The sequence below is a fragment of the Taudactylus pleione genome, unplaced genomic scaffold, assembly GCF_031769625.1.
Source record: "Taudactylus pleione unplaced genomic scaffold, aTauple2 ptg000278l, whole genome shotgun sequence".
Lineage (NCBI taxonomy): Eukaryota > Metazoa > Chordata > Amphibia > Anura > Myobatrachidae > Taudactylus > Taudactylus pleione.
In genome coordinates this window covers 2,872,664-2,897,793 of record NW_028284680.1, presented here as the reverse complement: position 1 = coordinate 2,897,793, position 25,130 = coordinate 2,872,664, and the positions used below count along the sequence as shown (strand labels likewise).

The window sequence follows — 25,130 nt, the reverse complement described above, 5'->3', positions numbered from 1 at the left end:
TGTACACCCAGCATACACTGACAGATCACCACACTGTGCTCCCAGCGTACACTGACAGATCACCACACTGTACACCCAGCGTACACTGACAGATCACCACACTGTACACCCAGAGTACACTGACAGATCACCACACTGTACACCCAGCGTACACTGACAGATCACCACACTGTACACCCAGCGTACACTGACAGATCACCACACTGTACACCCAGCGTACACTGACAGATCACCACACTGTACACCCAGCGTACACTGACAGATCACCACACTGTACACCCAGTGTACACTGACAGATCACCACGCTGTGCACCCAGCGTACACTGACAGATCACCACACTGTACACCCAGCGCACACTGACAGATCACCACACCCAGCGTACACTGACAGATCACCACACTGTGTACCCAGCGTACACTGACAAATCACCACACTGTGCACCCAGCGTACACTGACAGATCACCACACTGTACACCCAGAGAACACTGACAGATCACCACACTGTACACCCAGCGTACACTGACAGATCACCACGCTGTGTACCCAGCGTACACTGACAAATCACCACACTGTGCACCCAGCGTACACTGACAGATCAGCCCACTGTGCACCCAGCGTACACTGACAGATCACCACACTGTACACCCAGCGTACACTGACAGATCACCACACTGTACACCCAGCGTACACTGACAGATCACCACACTGTACACCCAGCGTACACTGACATATCACCACACTGTACACCCAGCGTACACTGACAGATCACCACACACAGCGTACACTGACAGATCACCACGCTGTGCACCCAGCGTACACTGACAGATCACCACGCTGTGCACCCAGCGTACACTGAAAGATCACCACACTGTGCTCCCAGCGTACACTGACAGATCACCACACTGTGCACACAGCGTACACTGACAGATCACCACACTGTACACCCAGCGTACACTGACAGATCACCACACTGTGCACACAGCGTACACTGACAGATCACCACACTGTGCACACAGCGTACACTGACAGATCACCACACTGTGCACACAGCGTACACTGACAGATCACCACACTGTGCACACAGCGTACTCTGACAGATCACCACGCTGTACACCCAGCGTACACTGACAGATCACCACACTGTACACCCAGCGTACACTGACAGATCACCACACTGTGTACCCAGCGTACACTGACAGATCACCACACTGTACACCCAGCGTACACTGACAGATCACAACACCCAGCGTACACTGACAGATCACCACACTGTGTACCCAGCGTACACTGACAGATCACCACACTGTGCACCCAGCGTACACTGACAGATCACCACACTGTACACCCAGCGTACACTGACAGATCACCACACTGTGCACCCAGCGTACACTGACAGATCACCACACTGTGCACCCAGCGTACACTGACAGATCACCACACTGTGCACCCAGCGTACACTGACAGATCACCACACTGTACAACAAGCGTACACTGACAGATCAGATCACCACACTGTGCACACAGCGTACACTGACAGATCACCACACTGTACACCCAGCGTACAATGACAGATCACCACACTGTACACCCAGCGTACACTGACAGATCACCACAATGTACACCCAGCGTACACTGACAGATCACCACACCCAGCGTACACTGACAGATCACCACACTGTGCACCCAGCGTACACTGACAGATCACCACACCCAGCGTACACTGACAGATCACCACACTGTGCACACAGAGTACACTGACAGATCAGCACACTGTGCACCCAGCGTACACTGACAGATCACCACACTGTACACCCAGCGTACACTGACAGATCACCACACTGTACACCCAGCGTACACTGACAGATCACCACACTGTGCTCCCAGCATACACTGACAGATCAGCACACTGTGCACCCAGTGTACACTGACAGATCACCACACTGTGCACCCAGCGTACACTGACAGATCAGCACACTGTGCACCCAGCGTACACTGACAGATCAGCACACTGTGCACCCAGCGTACACTGACAGATCACCACACTGTGCACCCAGCGTACACTGACAGATCACCACACTGTGCACACAGCATACACTGACAGATCAGCACACTGTACACCCAGCGTACACTGACAGATCACCACACTGTACACCCAGCGTACACTGACAGATCACCACACTGTGCACCCAGCGTACACTGACAGATCACCACACTGTGCACACAGCGTACACTGACAGATCACCACACTGTGCACACAGCGTACACTGACAGATCACTACACTGTGCACACAGCGTACACTGACAGATCACCACACTGTGCACACAGCGTACACTGACAGATCACCACACTGTGCACACAGCGTAAACTGACAGATCACCACACTGTGCACCCAGCGTACACTGACAGATCACCACACTGTGCACACAGTGTACACTGACAGATCACCACACCCAGCGTTCACTGACAGATCACCACACTGTACACCCAGCGTACACTGACAGATCACCACGCTGTGCACCCAGCGTACACTGACAGATCACCACACTGTGCACCCAGCGCACACTGACAGATCACCACACCCAGCGTACACTGACAGATCACCACACTGTGTACCCAGCGTACACTGACAAATCACCACACTGTGCACCCAGCGTACACTGACAGATCACCACACTGTACACCCAGAGAACACTGACAGATCACCACACTGTACACCCAGCGTACACTCACAGATCACCACACTGTGCACACAGCGTACACTGACAGATCACCACACTGTACACCCAGCGTACACTGACAGATCACCACACTCTACACCCAGCGTACACTGACAGATCACCACACTGTAGACCCAGCGTACACTGACAGATCACCACACCCAGCGTACACTGACAGATCACCACACTGTGCACCCAGCGTACACTGACAGATCACCACACCCAGCGTACACTGACAGATCACCACACTGTGTACCCAGCGTACACTGACAGATCACCACACTGTGCACCCAGCGTACACTGACAGATCACCACACTGTACACCCAGCATACACTGACAGATCACCACACTGTGCACACAGCGTACACTGACAGATCACCACACTGTACACCCAGCGTACACTGACAGATCACCACACTGTGCACCCAGCGTACACTGACAGATCACCACACTGTGCACCCAGCGTACACTGACAGGTCACCACACTGTGCACCCAGCGTACACTGACAGATCACCACACTGTGCACCCAGCGTACTCTGACAGATCACCACACTGTGCACCCAGCGTACACTGACAGATCACCACACTGTGCACACAGCGTACACTGACAGATCACCACACTGTGCACACAACGTACACTGACAGATCACCACACTGTGCTCCCAGCGTACACTGACAGATCACCACACTGTGCACCCAGCGTACACTGACAGATCACCACACTGTACACCCAGCGTACACTGACAGATCACCACACTGTACACCCAGCGTACACTGACAGATCACCACACCCAGCGTTCACTGACAGATCACCACACCCAGCGTACACTGACAGATCACCACACTGTGCTCCCAGCATACACTGACAGATCACCACACTGTGCCCAGCGTACACTGACAGATCAGCACACTGTACACCCAGCGTACACAGAGAGATCACCACACTGTGTACCCAGCGTACACTGACAGATCACCACACTGTGCACCCAGCGTACACTGACAGATCACCACACTGTACACCCAGCGTACACTGACAGATCACAACACTGTACACCCAGCGTACACTGACAGATCACCACACTGTACACCCAGCGTACACAGAGAGATCACCACACTGTGCACCCAGCGTACACTGACAGATCACCACACTGTGCACCCAGCGTACACTGACAGATCACCACACTGTACACCCAGCGTACACTGACAGATCACAACACTGTACACCCAGCGTACACTGACAGATCACCACACTGTACACCCAGCGTACACTGACAGATCACCACACTGTGCACCCAGCGTACACTGACAGATCACCACACTGTGCTCCCAGCGTACACTGACAGATCACCACACTGTGCACCCAGCGTACACTGACAGATCACCACACTGTGTACACAGCGTACACTGACAGATCACCACACTGTGCTCCCAGCGTACACTGACAGATCACCACACTGTGCACACAGCGTACACTGACAGATCACCACACTGTGCTCCCAGCGTACACTGACAGATCACCACACTGTGCACCCAGCATACACTGACAGATCACCACACTGTACACCCAGCGTACATTGACAGATCACCACACCCAGCGTACACTGACAGATCACCACACTGTACACCCAGGCCAGCGTACACTGACAGATCACCACACTGTGCACCCAGCGTACACTGACAGATCACCACACTGTGCACCCAGCGTACACTGACAGATCACCACACTGTACACCCAGCGTACACTGACAGATCACCCCACCCAGCGTACACTGACAGATCACCACACTGTGCACCCAGCGTACACTGACAGATCACCACACTGTGCACCCAGCGTACACTGACAGATCACCACACTGTGCACCCAGCGTACACTGACAGATCACCACTCTGTGTACCCAGCGTACACTGACAGATCACCACGCTGTGCACCCAGCGTACACTGACAGATCACCACACTGTGCACCCAGCGTACACTGACAGATCACCACACTGTGTACCCAGCATACACTGACAGATCACCACGCTGTGCACCCAGCGTACACTGACAGATCACCACACTGTGCACCCAGCGTACACTGACAGATCACCACACTGTGCACCCAGCGTACACTGACAGATCACCACACTGTGCACACAGCGTACACTGACAGATCACCACACTGTACACCCAGCGTACACTGACAGATCACCACACTGTGCACACAGCGTACACTGACAGATCACCACACTGTGCACACTGCGTACACTGACAGATCACCACACTGTGCACACAGCGTACACTGACAGATCACCACACTGTGCACCCAGCGTACACTGACAGATCACCACACTGTGCACACAACGTACACTGACAGATCACCACACTGTGCACCCAGCGTACACTGACAGATCACCACACTGTACACCCAGCGTACACAGACATATCACCACACTGTACACCCAGCGTACACTGACAGATCACCACACACAGCGTACACTGACAGATCACCACGCTGTGCACCCAGCGTCCACTGACAGATCACCACGCTGTGCACCCAGCGTACACTGACAGATCACCACACTGTGCTCCCAGCGTACACTGACAGATCACCACACTGTGCACACAGCGTACACTGACAGATCACCACACTGTACACCCAGCGTACACTGACAGATCACCACACTGTACACCAAGCGTACACTGACAGATCACCACACTGTGCACACAGCGTACACTGACAGATCACCACACTGTGCACACAGCGTACACTGACAGATCACCACACTGTGCACAAAGCGTACACTGACAGATCACCACACTGTGCACACAGCGTACTCTGACAGATCACCACGCTGTACACCCAGCGTACACTGACAGATCACCACACTGTACACCCAGCGTACACTGACAGATCACCACACTGTGTACCCAGCGTACACTGACAGATCACCACACTGTACACCCAGCGTACACTGACAGATCACCACACCCAGTGTACACTGGCAGATCACCACACTGTGTACCCAGCATACACTGACAGATCACCACACTGTGCACCCAGCGTACACTGACAGATCACCACACTGTACACCCAGCGTACACTGACAGATCACCACACTGTACACCCAGCATACACTGACAGATCACCACACTGTGCACCCAGCGTACACTGACAGATCACCGCACTGTGCACCCAGCGTACACTGACAGATCACCACACTGTGCACCAAGCGTACACTGACAGATCACCACACTGTGCACACAGCGTACACTGACAGATCACCACACTGTACACCCAGCGTACAATGACAGATCACCACACTGTACACCCAGCGTACACTGACAGATCACCACAATGTACACCCAGCATACACTGACAGATCACCACACCCAGCGTACACTGACAGATCACCACACTGTGCACCCAGCGTACACTGACAGATCACCACACCCAGCGTACACTGACAGATCACCACACTGTGCACACAGAGTACACTGACAGATCAGCACACTGTGCACCCAGCGTACACTGACAGATCACCACACTGTACACCCAGCGTACACTGACAGATCACCACACTGTACACCCAGCGTACACTGACAGATCACCACACTGTGCTCCCAGCATACACTGACAGATCAGCACACTGTGAACCCAGCGTACACTGACAGATCACACTGTGCACCCAGCGTACACTGACAGATCAGCACACTGTGAACCCAGCGTACACTGACAGATCACCACACTGTGCACCCAGCGTACACACAGCGTACACTGACAGATCACCACACTGTGCACACAGCATACACTGACAGATCAGCACACTGTACACCCAGCGTACACTGACAGATCACCACACTGTACACCCAGCGTACACTGACAGATCACCACACTGTGCACCCAGCGTACACTGACAGATCAGCACACTGTGCACCCAGCGTACACTGACTGATCACCACACTGTACACCCAGCGTACACTGACAGATCACCACACTGTGCACACAGCGTACACTGACAGATCACCACACTGTGCACACAGCGTAAACTGACAGATCACCACACTGTGCACCCAGCGTACACTGACAGATCACCACACTGTGCACACAGTGTACACTGACAGATCACCACACCCAGCGTACACTGACAGATCACCACACTGTGCACCCAGCGTACACTGACAGATCACCACACTGTGCACCCAGCGTACACTGACAGATCACCACACTGTACACCCAGCGTACACTGACAGATCACCACACTGTGCACACAGCGTACACTGACAGATCACCACACTGTGCACCCAGCGTACACTGACAGATCACCACACTGTACACCCAGCGTACACTGACAGATCACCACACTGTGCACCCAGCGTACACTGACAGATCACCACACTGTGCACCCAGCGTACACTGACAGATCACCACACTGTGCACACAGCGTACACTGACAGATCACCACACTGTGCACCCAGCGTACACTGACAGATCACCACACTGTGCACACAGCGTACACTGACAGATCACCACACTGTGCACACAACGTACACTGACAGATCACCACACTGTGCTCCCAGCGTACACTGACAGATCACCACACTGTGCACCCAGCGTACACTGACAGATCACCACACTGTACACCCAGCGTACACTGACAGTTCACCACACTGTACACCCAGCGTACACTGACAGATCACCACACCCAGCGTACATTGACAGATCACCACACCCAGCGTACACTGACAGATCACCACACTGTACACCCAGGCCAGCGTACACTGACAGATCACCACACTGTGCACCCAGAGTACACTGACAGATCACCACACTGTGCACACAGCGTACACTGACAGATCACCACACTGTGCACCCAGCGTACACTGACAGATCACCACACTGTGCACCCAGCATACACTGACAAATCACCACACTGTGCACCCAGCGTACACTGACAGATCACCACACTGTGTACCCAGCGTACACTGACAGATCACCACACTGTGCACCCAGCGTACACTGACAGATCACCACACTGTGCACCCAGCGTACACTGACAGATCACCACTCTGTGTACCCAGCGTACACTGACAGATCACCACGCTGTGCACCCAGCGTACACTGACAGATCACCACACTGTGCACCCAGCGTACACTGACAGATCACCACACTGTGTACCCAGCATACACTGATATACACCCAGCGTACACTGACAGATCACCACACTGTGCACCCAGCATACACTGACAGATCACCACACTGTACACCCAGCGTACACTGACAGATCACCACACTGTACACCCAGCGTACACTGACAGATCACCACACTGTACACCCAGCGTACACTGACAGATCACCACACTGTGCACCCAGCGTACACTGACAGATCACCACACTGTTCACCCAGCGTACACTGACAGATCACCACACTGTGCACCCAGCGTACACTGACAGATCACCACACTGTGCACCCAGCGTACACTGACAGATCACCACACTGTACACCCAGCGTACACTGACAGATCACCACACTGTACACCCAGCGTACACTGACAGATCACCACACTGTACACCCAGCGTACACTGACAGATCACCACACTGTGCACCCAGCGTACACTGACAGATCACCACACTGTGCTCCCAGCGTACACTGACAGATCACCACACTGTGCACCCAGCGTACACTGACAGATCACCACACTGTGTACACAGCGTACACTGACAGATCACCACACTGTGCTCCCAGCGTACACTGACAGATCACCACACTGTGCACACAGCGTACACTGACAGATCACCACACTGTGCTCCCAGCGTACACTGACAGATCACCACACTGTGCACCCAGCATACACTGACAGATCACCACACTGTACACCCAGCGTACATTGACAGATCACCACACCCAGCGTACACTGACAGATCACCACACTGTACACCCAGGCCAGCGTACACTGACAGATCACCACACTGTGCACCCAGCGTACACTGACAGATCACCACACTGTGCACCCAGCGTACATTGACAGATCACCACACCCAGCGTACACTGACAGATCACCACACTGTACACCCAGGCCAGCGTACACTGACAGATCACCACACTGTGCACCCAGAGTACACTGACAGATCACCACACTGTGCACACAGCGTACACTGACAGATCACCACACTGTGCACCCAGCGTACACTGACAGATCACCACACTGTGCACCCAGCGTACTCTGACAAATCACCACACTGTGCACCCAGCGTACACTGACAGATCACCACACTGTGTACCCAGCGTACACTGACAGATCACCACACTGTGCACCCAGCGTACACTGACAGATCACCACACTGTGCACCCAGCGTACACTGACAGATCACCACTCTGTGTACCCAGCGTACACTGTGCACACAGCGTACACTGACAGATCACCACACTGTACACCCAGCGTACACTGACAGATCACCACACTGTGCACCCAGCGTACACTGACAGATCACCACACTGTACCCAGCGTACACTGACAGATCACCACACTGTACACCCAACGTACACTGACAGATCACCACACTGTACTCCCAGCGTACACTGACAGATCACCACACTGTCCACCCAGCGTACACTGACAGATCACCACACTGTGCTCCCAGCGTACACTGACAGATCACCACACTGTGTACCCAGCGTACACTAACAGATCACCACACTGTGCTCCCAGCGTACACTGACAGATCACCACACTGTGCACCCAGCGTACACTGACAGATCACCACACTGTGTACACAGCGTACACTGACAGATCACCACACTGTACACCCTGCGTACACTGACAGATCACCACACTGTGCACACAGCGTACACTGACAGATCACCACACTGTGCTCCCAGCGTACACTGACAGATCACCACACTGTGCACCCAGCGTACACTGACAGATCACCACACTGTACACCCAGCGTACATTGACAGATCACCACACCCAGCGTACACTGACAGATCACCACACTGTACACCCAGGCCAGCGTACACTGACAGATCACCACACTGTGCACCCAGCGTACACTGACAGATCACCACACTGTGTACACAGCGTACACTGACAGATCACCACACTGTGCACACAGCGTACACTGACAGATCACCACACTGTGCACCCAGCGTACACTGACAGATCACCACACTGTGCACCCAGCGTACACTGACAGATCACCACACTGTGCACCCAGCTTACACTGACAGATCACCACACTGTACAACCGGCGTACACTGACAGATCACCACACTGTACACCCAGCGTACACTGACAGATCACCACACTGTACACCCAGCGTACACTGACAGATCACCACACTGTGCACCCAGCGTACACTGACAGATCACCACACTGTACACCCAGCGTACACTGACAGATCACCACACTGTGTTCCCAGCGACACTGACAGATCACCACACTGTGCACCCAGCGTACACTGACAGATCACCACACTGTGCACACATCGTACACTGACAGATCACCACACTGTGCACACAGCGTACACTGACAGATCACCTCACTGTGCACACAGCGTACACTGAGAGATCACCACACTGTGCACACAGCGTACACTGAGAGATCACCACACTGTGCACCCAGCGTACACTGACAGATCACCACACTGTGCACCCAGCGTACACTGACAGATCACCACACTGTGCACCCAGCGTACACTGACAGATCACCACTCTGTGCACCCAGCGTACACTGACAGATCACCACGCTGTGCACACAGCGTACACTGACAGATCACCATGCTGTGCACCCAGCGTACACTGACAGATCACCACGCTGTGCACCCAGCGTACACTGACAGATCAGCACGCTGTACACCCAGCGTACACTGACAGATCACCCCGCTGTGCACCCAGCGTACACTGACAGATCACCACACTGTGTACCCAGCGTACACTGACAGATCACCACACTGTACACCCAGCGTACACTGACAGATCACCACACTGTACACCCAGCGTACACTGACAGATAACCACACTGTGCTCCCAGCGTACACTGACAGATCACCCCACTGTACACCCAGCGTACACTGACAGATCACCACACTGTGCTCCCAGCGTACACTGACAGATCACCACACTGTGCACACAGTGTACACTGACAGATCACCACACCCAGCGTACACTGACAGATCACCACACTGTGCTCCCAGCGTACACTGACAGATCACCACACTGTGTACCCAGCGTACACTGACAGATCACCACACTGTACACACAGCGTACACTGACAGATCACCACACTGTGCACACAGCGTACACTGACAGATCACCACACTGTACACCCAGCGTACACTGACAGATCACCACACTGTGTACCCAGCGTACACTGACAGATCACCACACTGTGTACACAGCGTACACTGACAGATCACCACACTGTGCTCCCAGCGTACACTGACAGATCACCACACTGTACACCCAGCGTACACTGACAGATCACCACACTGTGCTCCCAGCGTACACTGACAGATCACCACACTGTACACCCAGCGTACACTGACAGATCACCACACAGAACGTGACATAAAAGAACATTTACATGAAGAGTAACAGGAAGTTATCTGTAATTACGCTGGAGCGTTGGAGGCCAATTACACAGGGGAGAGCAAAGTGCCGTATACACTGCGTCCTAATGGGCAGCTCAGCTTGCCTAAAGGTAGATGTATCACCTATACTTAGTAACCTCCTCTATATCCTCAGTAACTTCCTCTATACCCCCATAAGCCTCCTGTAGACACCCATGAGCTTCCTTCATATACTCAGTAGCCTCCTCTATACCCTTACGAGCCTCCTTTATACACTTAGTAGACTCCTCTATACTCCTATGACCATGAGCCTCCTTTATACACTTAGTAGCCTCCTCTATACTCCCATGACCATGAACCTCCTTTATACACTTAGAAGCCTCCTCTATACCCTCATGAGCCTCCTTTATACACTTAGTAGCCTCCTCTATACTCCTATGACCATGAGCCTCCTTTATACACTTAGTAGCCTCCTCTATATGCCCATGACCATGAGCCTCCTTTATACACTTAGTAGCCTCGTCTATACTCCTATGACCATGAGCCTCCTTTATACACTTAGTAGCCTCCTCTATACTCCTATGACCATGAGCCTCCTTTATACACTTAGTAGCCTCCTCTATACTCCCATGACCATGAGCCTCCTTTATACACTTAGTAGCCTCCTCTATACCCCTATGACCATGAGCCTCCTTTATACACTTAGTAGCCTCCTCTATACTCCTATGACCATGAGCCTCCTTTATACACTTAGTAGCCTCCTCTATACTCCTATGACCATGAGCCTCCTTTATACACTTAGTAGCCTCCTCTATACTCCTATGACCATGAGCCTCCTTTATACACTTTTAGCCTCCTCTATACTCCCATGACCATGAGCCTCCTTTATACACTTAGTAGCCTCCTCTATACTCCTATGACCATGAGCCTCCTTTATACACTTAGTAGCTTCCTTTATTTTCTCAGTAGCCTCCTTATATCCCATTAGTCTCCTTTATGCTCTTAATAGCCTCCCCTATACCCTAAGTAGCCTCCTTATACCCCATGAGTCTCCTTTATATACACATGAGCTTCCATTATACCCTCAGCAGCCTCTTCTATTTTTTTCCAGGAGCCTTCTCTATACCCCCAGGAACCTCCTTTATTCTCTCATTAGCCTCTACTATACCCTCAGTAACTTCCTCTATACTCCCATGAGCCTCCTTTATACTCTCATGAGCCTATTTTATGCCCTCAGTAACTTCCTCTATACTCCCATGAGCCTCTTTTATACTCTCATGAGCCTCTTTTATGCCCTCAGTAACTTCCTCTATACTCCCATGAGCCTCCTTTATATCCTCAGTAGCCTCCTCTATACTCTCTGGAGCCACAAACAGAATGGTCTGTGATAAATCTCCCCTATGTGAGTACTACGTAGCTCATCCCACTAATGGGGTCTTCCAGCACCCACTCTTTGCAGAGGGTTAATTCAATAAACAAATCCCTGGTTTACTGGGTCCAAGGTTTTGTGGCTATAAATAGGGACTGTGGTGCAGACTCCAGGTCACGCGCCCCTTGGCTGCGTCTGTTGCCGCATTGTGTGCAGATCTCCTCCTGCGTCCAGACAGCGCCCCCATCCTCCCGCCTGCGGAAGTAGCCGTCCTCACTACCAGCGAGCATATGTGCCAGCCCTACCCTTGGTGCAGAAGATGTGTCTGAAATCAGCCAAACTAGGCCGCAATTCTGCCTACACCCCAGGGAACGCCGCCCAGTAACACCCAGTAATACCCAGTAAGCCACAAGGGGAGATGCAGCTGAGACGTGTACAAGCTCTGAATCTCCCATAGTTACTGAACCTTAAGGTGTTGAATCACTGGGGCTTCGTCATAAGTTTGGGAGGATACGAGAGCTAAAGACCAGAGATTAGCGCCCCCTTCTGTCAGTGCAGTAATTGGTGCAGGTGATGAATTGCCTGCAGCAGTTGGTAATAGCCGGCAGCATCTGTGTAGACCTTAGATTCTCAGGCTGAGCCCAGTTTGCCATTGCAGGATCTGTAACTAGATCCATATTAAGAACATCTTTATAAATAACGCAAAACAAAGGAAACTTCAAAGGCACTTATGTCTTTTGACAAATAGATTATTTTCTCCTCATTTATCCAAGACTGTGGCTGTCTGTGGTGCCCAGACCAAGGAGGCGAAAAGAAAGCACAAAATATAAAGATAAATTGACATTAATTTACCTACATACATTCCTGTAAGGTTTCCGGCGCGTTTTAGCCAAATATCCGTAGTGCCCACCTCCGGTATTGACAGCCGACTTCAATCATTCCGCTGTCTAATGCTTATCAGAGTGTGGGGGTCTCTTTAGACTTGGAAAAGACACTTTTTACAGCACTTGGTCAGCTAGCTCTGATTTTAGGGGAAGGGGCCGTCACGTGACCGCCGATGTCATCAGGGATGCCGGATCTGAATGAATCTGATCCAGAGTTGTACATTATTGCACAGGAGCTGCAACTTTATTTGTGCGATAATAATAATAATACGCTAATTACGCAGGAGGCGTCTTGTTCAAAATGCCTCCTGCCTGCTTCTGTGATCCGTTTCTGCGTCTGGGGATCATCTGCGTGACCATCGCTCATCTGAGTAACCCTCAGGGTTACTCAGGTCGGCTGTGAAGTTCACACAGATAGAGCCAGTAAAGCTGCGTCGGGAGACGCAAGCCATGCATGCCGACATTTAGCCCCCTCCTTCCGGGAGGGAGCGGTCGGACTTACAGGGCTGGGGGCGTGACGCGGCCAAAGGGGGTGGGGCCCGGCACATGACGCGGCGTTGGGGGCGGAGCATGGGGGCGTGACCGCGTGAACGTGTCATCGTGGCTCCGCCCCCTCTTCACAATGCCGTGATTAATGGCATTGTGCAGCCGGGGGCGGAGCCACGATGGCACGATTCAGCGCGAATCGCGTCACCAGCCCCCCTGCTGCCGGGGTTTCTACTTAAAAGCGTGGGGGGGTCCGGACACATCACCGGGGCAGGGAGGATTGCCTGCCTTCCCGGGAGGTCGGGAGCGGCACCCGATTTTCGGGAGGCTCCCGACCAAATCGGGAGGGTAGGCAAGTATGACGCAAGCACTGACCTTGGAACGGCCGGAAACGCCCGGGCCAACGCGCTATTGACCTTGACGTTCACCTTGGGCCGATTCTCCTGGCTATACCAGACCAGACATAGGGGTCTATTTACTAAGCACTGTTAGGAGACAGAGTGAAAAGTGATAAGGTACCAGCCAATCAGTTCCCAACTGTCATTTTTCAAACACAGCCTGTGACATGACAGTTGGGAGCTGATTGGCTGGCACCTTATCTCATTTCACTCTGTCTCCTAACACTGCTTGGGTAACTAGACCCCTTAGCGACTATTCTCCATAAAGGAAAAGGGGGTTTCCTACTTTCGAACAGGAATAATTTTATTGAATTATCCATTATCACATTAGAATAGCTATTATTATTATTTCTCCAACTTCACTTTTATTATATCTTCCAAAATATCTCAAACTATTATTATGTCGCCATTTGGCGAGCAATACGTAAGAAGTGATAAAGTGCGCATGTGTGCAGCGCCATCCACAATAATGAAACCAATTTTAGTTGTCTCTTCATTAAAGTTACAGGTGGACGCAATGTCGACCGCAGGGGAGCAATTATTTTTGACCCTGCGCAAGTTATCAGCCGCACCAGGCACATACGGCGATTTGATTAGTGGCGGCGGATACAGTGAATGACAGGTAGTCACGGCTTGGGGGAGGTAACGGGGAGTGGCTCCGAAAACGCTGATGTGTCGCCACCATTTTCTGGGCGTGTCCTTGTCAGCCAGTGCAAAAATATTTCGGCCCCCCCTAAAAAACGGTCACGACACATCTGCGTTTGAGTCGCCACCTTCCAGTTGCCGCCCACAAATGGTCCTTGCCTGCCAATCACTTTCTGTCTGTTTGATAGGTCGTTGCTACGGTGACTGCAACAAATCACCATGGGGATAAGGATCCGGACGGCCCTTGTTACATTTTGGAATGATCCCGACTGCACAAAGGCCAGATTATTCCAGCTGCAGTCTGTGGATCAATGGTAGACTTCTGCCAAGTAATACTTCTGATGTCTTATGGCCTTATCTAATCCAACAGAGCTTTCCTTCCACATCATAATACAGTAAAGCTAAATCTAATGGTGGGTACACACTACACGATATGCTCCCTGAGCGATATCGTGTAGTGTTACCCCCGGCAGGCTGTGCTCAATGTCGTTCATGACATTGAGCCATACTTGCCGATATCCTTTTGGCCTTTTCCGGGAGGGAGGCAGCCAGGTCAGCTTACAGGGGGGCGGGGCCGGCAAAAGGGGGCGTGACCAGGACGGCACATGGCGTTTGGGGCGGAGTTATGGGTGGAGCCTCACATTCACATCATTTTGGCCCCGCCCCCGCTACACAATGCCGAGATTTCTGGCATTGTGGAGCAGGGGGCGGGGTCATGATGACGCGATTCAGTGAGAATCGCGTCATCAGCCCACCATCTGCGGGTGTTTCGGGTGGTATTGCGGGGGGGCCGGGAGGCCTGCTTACTTTTCCGGGAGGTCGGGAGTGGCACACGATTTTCGGGAGGCTCCCGACCAAATCGGGAGAGTAGGCATGTATGCATTGAGCACAGCCGCTGAACGATATCATTAACGATATCGTTCCGCGCCGGGCTCTCTCCCCCATTCCCTGACATGCAGCAACCTGACAAGATCGTCAGGTTGGCCTGCATGTCAGCCCGATGAACGATGATGACGAACGACCCGCGGGAACGCGCGTCGTCGTCATCGTTCATCTTTTTGGTGTTAAAAATGGACGATAAAGTGGACGACTGAACGATAACGATAACATATGGTGTGTACGCACCATAATGCAATAATGTACAGATGAGAGGGCTTTGTAAGCGGAGTGTGAGCTATTTGAATGTGAATCGGTGTAGTATTGGCAGCGTCGGCCAGCGCTGTTGAGGATTGGGCAGAAGATGGGCGGCAAGGCAGGAGTGGGGTAGGCCTGAGAACTATTTAAATGCGAATTGTGAAAAGCATCAGGACCAGTAGATGTTACATCAGAATGTGTCATCTAATCACGGCGTTACCCGTAACACCAGTTCTCAGCCTAACAGTTTTTATAATCGCCCCAATCCTAATCCTCAAACATAACCCTAACCTAGCCAGTCTAAACTCCGTATGAGAAGCTGTCTGGCAAGAGACCGCCGTGTGCTGCCATGTTTTCCCCCCACGCCGCTAACACTCTGTGCTATATAAATACCGCCACTGGACGCGCAAAGACGGCATTTTCCTGATTTGTTCTGAAGCTTAGCAGTAAACCAGGAAGCAATGGGACGTTCCAGAGCGTCCTCTCTGACATTTTGCTGTGTGCGCTGGGCCCCAGTGATCCCTAAACTAACCCATATGTAGTCATTATTTTTTTTTTCCGTTTTCACAGACAATTTCAGCCAATTCCTGTATAATAAGCCCCTGTAGGGACTGTAAGATTTCAGTGTCCTATTTTCTGTTCACAGGAAGTCTTATACATGTGACTACAGGAGAAGCGCGGCTGCAATCGGGTCCCCGTCAAACTGGTAAGTGGGTAACTTTTCTTATACAAGTGATCTACAGTGTTATCCCTTTATACCACCATGGGCCTACACGGGCGTTATACTGAGGGTGACACGTAACGGGATCTAGATTGCGCCAGTAGGTAATCTAACATGGCCCCATGAAGTGGTGGTATAAAGAGGGAGCACCGGATATTATTTATTGCGCTGTCTTGTGTAAAGTCTTATATAATGACATTTGTGGTGTTTTTTACTTCTGGCCATTAGTAATTTCTCCTAAGTCCCAGGTCTGGATCCTGAAAACAATCCCCCCACGGCCGCAGTAACTATCCCGTACAAACTGGTCTATTCAAAAGTCCATTCTAGAAATAATCTGGGGAACCAGGAGTGAGACGGGTGAGGAAACAGGGACAGCCCGGAGTTATTTTACAGTCAAGCACCCGTCTCTCACAACACAAATTACTTTCCTTGAGGTATAACAACAGTATACAATCAGGAAACCGGCTGCCTTAATACCGACAGCCAGCTTCCCGACTGTCATATCCTGGCGAAGGTGAAATGCCGGGCGTCTATATCTAGACGCCTGTCATTCATTTCCCCGACGCTGGGAGACAGGCGCCCGGCATCCCGATCGAAGGGATGCCGGGCACCGCGAGCGGACAGCCGTGGGGTGGGAGGGTTAGGTTTAGGGCACGGCAAGTGACGTACTTCATGGACTATGCGCTGCCAACGTCAAATGTATGAGGTGTTCATAATAATGTGACTCAAATATGTATGAACGGGGGGCACTGCAATGTGGACAATATGAACTGGGGAGCACTATAATGAGGAATAATCTGAACTGGGGCTTTGCAATGTGGCACAATATAAACTGAGGAGCACTATAATGAGGAATAATATGAACTGGATGTCACTGCAATGTGGCGCAATATGAACTGGGGAGCACTATAATGAAGAAAAAAATAAACTGGGGCACTGCAATGTGGCACAATATGAACTGAGGAGCACTATAATGAGGAATAATATGAACTGGGGGCACTGCAATGTTGCACTGTATGAACTGGGGAGCACTATAATGAGGAATAATATGAACTGGATGTCACTGCAGTGTAGCACAATATGAACTGGGGAGCACTATAATGAGGAATAATATGAACTGGGGCTTTGCAATGTGGCACAATATGAACTGAGGAGCACTATAATGAGGAATAATATGAACTGGGGGCACTGTAATGTTGCACTGTATGAACTGGGGAGCACTATAATGAGGAATAATATGAACTGGATGTCACTGCAGTGTAGCACAATATGAACTGGGGAGCACTATAATGAGGAATAATATGAACTGGATGTCACTGCAGTGTAGCACAATATGAACTGGGGAGCACTATAATGAGGAATAATATGAACTGGATGTCACTGCAATGTGGCACAATATGAACTGGGGAGCACTATAATGAGGAATAATCTGAACTGGGGCTTTGCAATGTGGCACAATATAAACTGAGGAGCACTATAATGAGGAATAATATGAACTGGATGTCACTGGAATGTGGCACAATGTAAACTGGGGAGCACTATAATGAGGAATAATCTGAATTTGGGCTTTGCAATGTGGCACAATATGAACTGGGGAGCACTATAATGAGGAATAATTTGAACTGGGGACACTGTAATGTTGCACTGTATGAACTGGGGGCACTACAGTAAGGTGCGGATTGAACGATCTACAGTAAAAAGGTAGACACCAGGGGGTAAATTTACTAAGCTGAGAGCTCGGGAGAGTTTGTTATCTCTGGAGAGTTTGCGCATTTTTTCCCACTCTCAAAATTACTAATGTCAAACTCGGGAGAGAGATCTCCTTTGCTACGGGAAAATACTGGAGAGTTAGCAAACTCTCTTCAATTCACCATCGGCAAAACTCGAGAACCTTTTCACTGGTGAAGATAGAATTCGGGAATTTACCAAGCGGAGAGTTTCTAAACTCTCATGAGATGGGAAAACTCTCCTGTAAAAACTCGTGAAAAAAATACACCTGCCTGTGATCTGCGAGTTTGGCAGAAACATACACAGATCACTGTGATCCATGTATGTTTCTGCCTGTAAATAGAAATTTTTTTTTTAAATATCAGAAAAGAAATGACATAGGGTCCCACCCAAAAGCCTAACCAGCACCAGGCTTGCCAGCCAGTCCTGGTTTCTAAAATTACGGGGAACAAAATGTTTAGGTTTCCACCGTATTTTGGAAACCAACACCAGGTGGCAGGGCCATCCTGGTTTTAAATATAGGGGTGAAAAAATTGCGTAGGGTCCCCACTATATTTAAAACCAGCACCAGACCCAAAATGGCTAACTTCTTGGTAAATTTGCGAGTCTCAGGAGCTTCATATCACCCGAGTTTAGATTAAGCTAATCGAGTTGAAGAAAAAAAACTCTCCCAGACTCGATTCTTAGTAAATTTACCCCCAGATGTTAGACAGTCAATAGGACAAAAGGTTGACACACTAAAGGTCAGCGTGTAAAAAGGTCGACAGGTACAAATGGTCAACAGGGTCAATAAGTTGTCACGAACATGGTCGACACAAAAATGGTCAACACTTTTTTTTTTTACTAAACCTAATCTTCACCCTAATCCTCCCTCCTGATGCCTAACCCTAAGGCTGGGTACACACCTAAACGACCAGCTATTGTGCCGATGTTCAGGGCGATTTGCCTTCACCATGGACATCGCATGATTACCGATACACACGTGAAAGATTTAATGAAAGACGGAACAATCACTGTTCCGTCCTTCATTAACATGTACAGGCTCACATGCGATATTGTGTGATTGACTGTGCAGCACAGCCAATCGCATGATATCGCATGCGACCGGGGGTACGCGCAAATCGGGCATACACACTGTATGATATGCCCGATTTGCCATTACATTTTGGCTAAATCGGTCAAATCGGGACGATATCGTGCAGGTGTGTATGCACACTAACTGACCAGGTGAGTGCCTAACCCTAACCGTTGGGGTAAGTGCCTAACCCTAAACCTCCGGTAAGTGCTTAACTCTAACCGTCGGGTTAAGTGCCTAACCCTAGCCATCGGGGTAAGTGCCTAACTCTAGCCATCAGGGTAAGTGCCTAACTCTAAACCTCCGGTAAGTGCTTAACCCTAACCGTCGGGGTAAGTGCCTAACCCTAACCGTTGGGGTAAGTGCCTAACCCTAAACCTCCGGTAAGTGCCTAACCCTAAACCTCCGGTAAGTACTTAATCCTAACCGTCGGGGTAAGTGCCTAACCCTAGCCATCGGAGTAAGTGCCTAACCCTAAACCTCTGGTAAGTGCTTAACCCTAAAAAAACCCATAAAATGGGTTGACCAATTTTTTTGTCGACCCTTTGACCCTGTCGACCTTCTCACATGTTGACCTTTAGTGTGTCAACCTTTTGTCCCTGTCGACTGTCTAACATCTGGTGTCTATCTAGACCTTGTCGACCTTTTTACTGTAGATCTTTAGACCGGATCCCCTACAGTGTGGGTGGCATAGAGATTAACTACTCTATTGTCTCTACATTTTCTGCTGCATTCCCCTCCGAGCGTCCTGCATAGCATTGTCCTCCAGGTATATTGAGCAGTGGTTCTCAACTCCAGTCCTCAACAGGTCATGTTTTCTGAATTTCTTTAATCATTCACAGGAGAGTTGATATATTTTGCTGGGTCAATGATTGTCCCACTTGTTTCCACAGATAGAAATCCCGAAAACATGACCTGTTGGGGGTACTTGAGAACTGTAGTTGAGAACCACTGGTATAGAGCATTGCCCTCTCTATATATCATGCAGAGATATATAGAGAGAGCAATGCTCTATACCAGTGGTTCTCAACTACAGTTCTCAAGTACCCCCAACAGGTCATGTTTTCGGGATTTCTATATTTGTAGAGCATTGCATTCCACTTCTACTGCAGAGCATTGTCCTACATATTTGCAGAGCATTGTCAATACATCATTGCAGAGCATTGACTTCTACATATCCTGCATACCATTGTTGCCACATATTCCGCAGAGCATTGCCCTTTGTGTATGCTCAGAGCATCACCCCCACATATTTGCAGTGTGTTATTCCCACATATTTAGCAGAGCATTGCCCTTTGCTTATTTGCAGTGTTATTCCCACATATTCTGCAGAGCATTGCCATTCGCGTATTTGCAGAGTGTTATTCCCACATATTCTGCAGAGCATTGCCATTTGCGTATTTGCAGAGTGTTATTCCCACATGTTCTGCAGAGCATTGCCCTTCGCGTATTTGCAGAGTGTTATTCCCACATGTTCTGCAGATCATTGCCCTTTGCGTATTTGCAGTGTTATTCCCACATGTTCTGCAGAGCATTGCCCTTTGCGTATTTGCAGAGTGTTATTCCCACATGTTCTGCAGAGCATTGCCCTTTGCGTATTTGCAGAGTGTTATTCCCACATGTTCTGCAGAGCATTGCATTTCGCGTATTTGCAGAGTGTTATTCCCACATGTTCTGCAGAGCATTGCCCTTCGCGTATTTGCAGAGTGTTATTCCCACATGTTCTGCAGAGCATTGCCCTTCGCGTATTTGCAGAGTGTTATTCCCACATGTTCTGCAGGCCATTACCCACCACATCCAGCAGCAAGGAGGTGAAATAGTCTATTGCGCTGGTGCCAGCAGCTAATGAGGAAGTGATTTACACTCCTGCAAAGTACCAGGGACATGATCATGCTAATTAGGGTGACGGTTGCTCTTTAATTAAGCAGCAATTCCTCTGGGCGCTGCCTTTTCTCATGTAAATCAGAGGTTGGTAACACACCAGCTCCTCCGCCATTAGCGGAGCCCCAATCTCAGGGTGATAATCCCCTTCGCTGCCATTGTTGTGAGGATGCTGAATGTGTAGTAATCCCCCAGTTTGGTGCTCACACTCCGTGTCCTGCGCTGAGAAAGCGAGAACCGCCATCCTCGGGTACACGTCATCCAGAGTGCACACCTCGTCATGCAGCTGTATGTACACACAAGGCTACATTGAACATACATGTTGTAAATATGTGCAACCATCTAACAGAGAACATACTGTAAGTGTCCATAAAAGTACATCAAGCCCACTTTAATCCCCATGGTTTGCAGAAGTACATACGTGTGACCTCGCGGCACATGTACATTTCTACGCGCCTTCTCCATGCATAGGGGCTCATTCACATTCAGAGGACAATGCTGAGGTGAACGTACGCCCATTTGTGTAACGCATCTTGCGTGCTTCCTGGCTGTGCGTGCTACTGAGCTGGACACAGCCAAGTGCGAGCAGTATACAATTGTGCGCATATATATATCGTATAACTGGATACTACTGCCATAGGCGCGAAGACGCCGGCAAGGGGGTGCCTCTGCAACACTTCACTCTCTGCTGGGTCATGGACAACCCTGTCCACACCTCCCAACGGGACATAGACTACTCACCGGTACAGCCAGTGTAAGTCCCGGAGGGAGGGGACGGGGTAGTCCATGACCCGGCGGAGGAGGATGTGCCAAAGTGGCACCCCCTGTGCCATCACCTGCACACGCCTATGACTACTGCTCAGGCATAACCGGGCTGTAACACTGGTACACCCTCACACCTACACTACTCACACTCCTACACCCTCACACCTACACTACTCACACTAATACACCCTCACACCTACACTACTCACACTGCTACACCCTCACACCTACACTATTCACACTGGTACACCATCCCAACTACACTACTCACACTGGTACACCATCACACCTACACTATTCACACTGGTACACCCTCACACCTATACTAGTCACACTGGTACACCCTCACACCTACACTACTCACACTGGTACACCCTCACACCTACACTACTCACACTCCTACACCCTCACACCTACACTACTCACACTGCTACACCCTCCCACCTACACTACTCACACTTCTACACCCTCACACCTACACTATTCACACTGGTACACCCTCACACCTACACTATTCACACTGGTACACCCTCCCACCTACACTACTCACACTACTACACCCTCACACTTACACTACTCACACTGCTACACCCTCACACCTACACTACTCACTCACACTACTACACCCTCACACCTACACTATTCACAATGCTACACCCTCACACCTACACTACTCACACTACTACACCCTCACACCTACACTACTCACACTGGTACACCCTCCCACCTACACTACTCACACTGGTACACCCTCCCACCTACACTACTCACACTGGTACACCCTCACACCTACACTACTCACACTGCTACACCCTCACACCTACACTACTCACACTCCTACACCCTCACACATAGCATACTCACACTGCTACACCCTCCCACCTACACTACTCACACTTCTACACCCTCACACCTACACTATTCACACTGGTACACCCTCACACCTACACTATTCACACTGGTACACCCTCCCACCTACACTACTCACACTACTACACCCTCACACTTACACTACTCACACTGCTACACCCTCACACCTACACTACTCACACTACTACACCCTCACACCTACACTATTCACACTGCTACACCCTCACACCTACACTACTCACACTACTACACCCTCACACCTACACTACTCACACTAATACACCCTCACACCTACACTACTCACACTGCTACACCCTCACACCTACACTATTCACACTGGTACACCATCCCAACTACACTACTCACACTGGTACACCATCACACCTACACTATTCACACTGGTACACCCTCACACCTATACTAGTCACACTGGTACACCCTCACACCTACACTACTCACACTGGTACACCCTCACACCTACACTACTCACACTCCTACACCCTCACACCTACACTACTCACACTGCTACACCCTCCCACCTACACTACTCACACTTCTACACCCTCACACCTACACTATTCACACTGGTACACCCTCACACCTACACTATTCACACTGGTACACCCTCCCACCTACACTACTCACACTACTACACCCTCACACTTACACTACTCACACTGCTACACCCTCACACCTACACTACTCACTCACACTACTACACCCTCACACCTACACTATTCACAATGTTACACCCTCACACCTACACTACTCACACTACTACACCCTCACACCTACACTACTCACACTGGTACACCCTCCCACCTACACTACTCACACTGGTACACCCTCCCACCTACACTACTCACACTGGTACACCCTCACACCTACACTACTCACACTGCTACACCCTCACACCTACACTACTCACACTCCTACACCCTCACACATAGCATACTCACACTGCTACACCCTCCCACCTACACTACTCACACTTCTACACCCTCACACCTACACTATTCACACTGGTACACCCTCACACCTACACTATTCACACTGGTACACCCTCCCACCTACACTACTCACACTACTACACCCTCACACTTACACTACTCACACTGCTACACCCTCACACCTACACTACTCACACTACTACACCCTCACACCTACACTATTCACACTGCTACACCCTCACACCTACACTACTCACACTACTACACCCTCACACCTACACTACTCACACTACTACACCCTCACACCTACACTACTCACACTGGTACACCCTCCCACCTACACTACTCACACTGCTACACCCTCCCACCTACACTACTCACACTGGTACACCCTCACACCTACACTACTCACACTGCTACACCCTCACACCTACACTACTCACACTCCTACACCCTCACACATAGCATACTCACACTGCTACACCCTCCCACCTACACTACTCACACTTCTACACCCTCACACCTACACTATTCACAATGCTACACCCTCACACCTACACTACTCACACTACTACACCCTCACACCTACACTACTCACACTGGTACACCCTCCCACCTACACTACTCACACTGGTACACCCTCCCACCTACACTACTCACACTGGTACACCCTCACACCTACACTACTCACACTGCTACACCCTCACACCTACACTACTCACACTCCTACACCCTCACACATAGCATACTCACACTGCTACACCCTCCCACCTACACTACTCACACTTCTACACCCTCACACCTACACTATTCACACTGGTACACCCTCACACCTACACTATTCACACTGGTACACCCTCCCACCTACACTACTCACACTACTACACCCTCACACTTACACTACTCACACTGCTACACCCTCACACCTACACTACTCACACTACTACACCCT

General features: G+C 50.6%; 1 protein-coding gene across 2 annotated transcripts in view; it reads left to right on the top strand.

Moving 5' to 3' along the window:
• The window catches only part of CDON (cell adhesion associated, oncogene regulated), a 220,354-nt gene that overhangs the window by 70,564 nt on the left and 124,660 nt on the right, over positions 1–25,130 (top strand). For both annotated transcript variants that reach the window (XM_088481767.1, XM_088481766.1), the window contains one exon: positions 16,835–16,894. The gene's annotated coding sequence lies outside the window, so the exon portion shown is untranslated. The remainder of the gene's footprint in view (positions 1–16,834; positions 16,895–25,130) is intronic.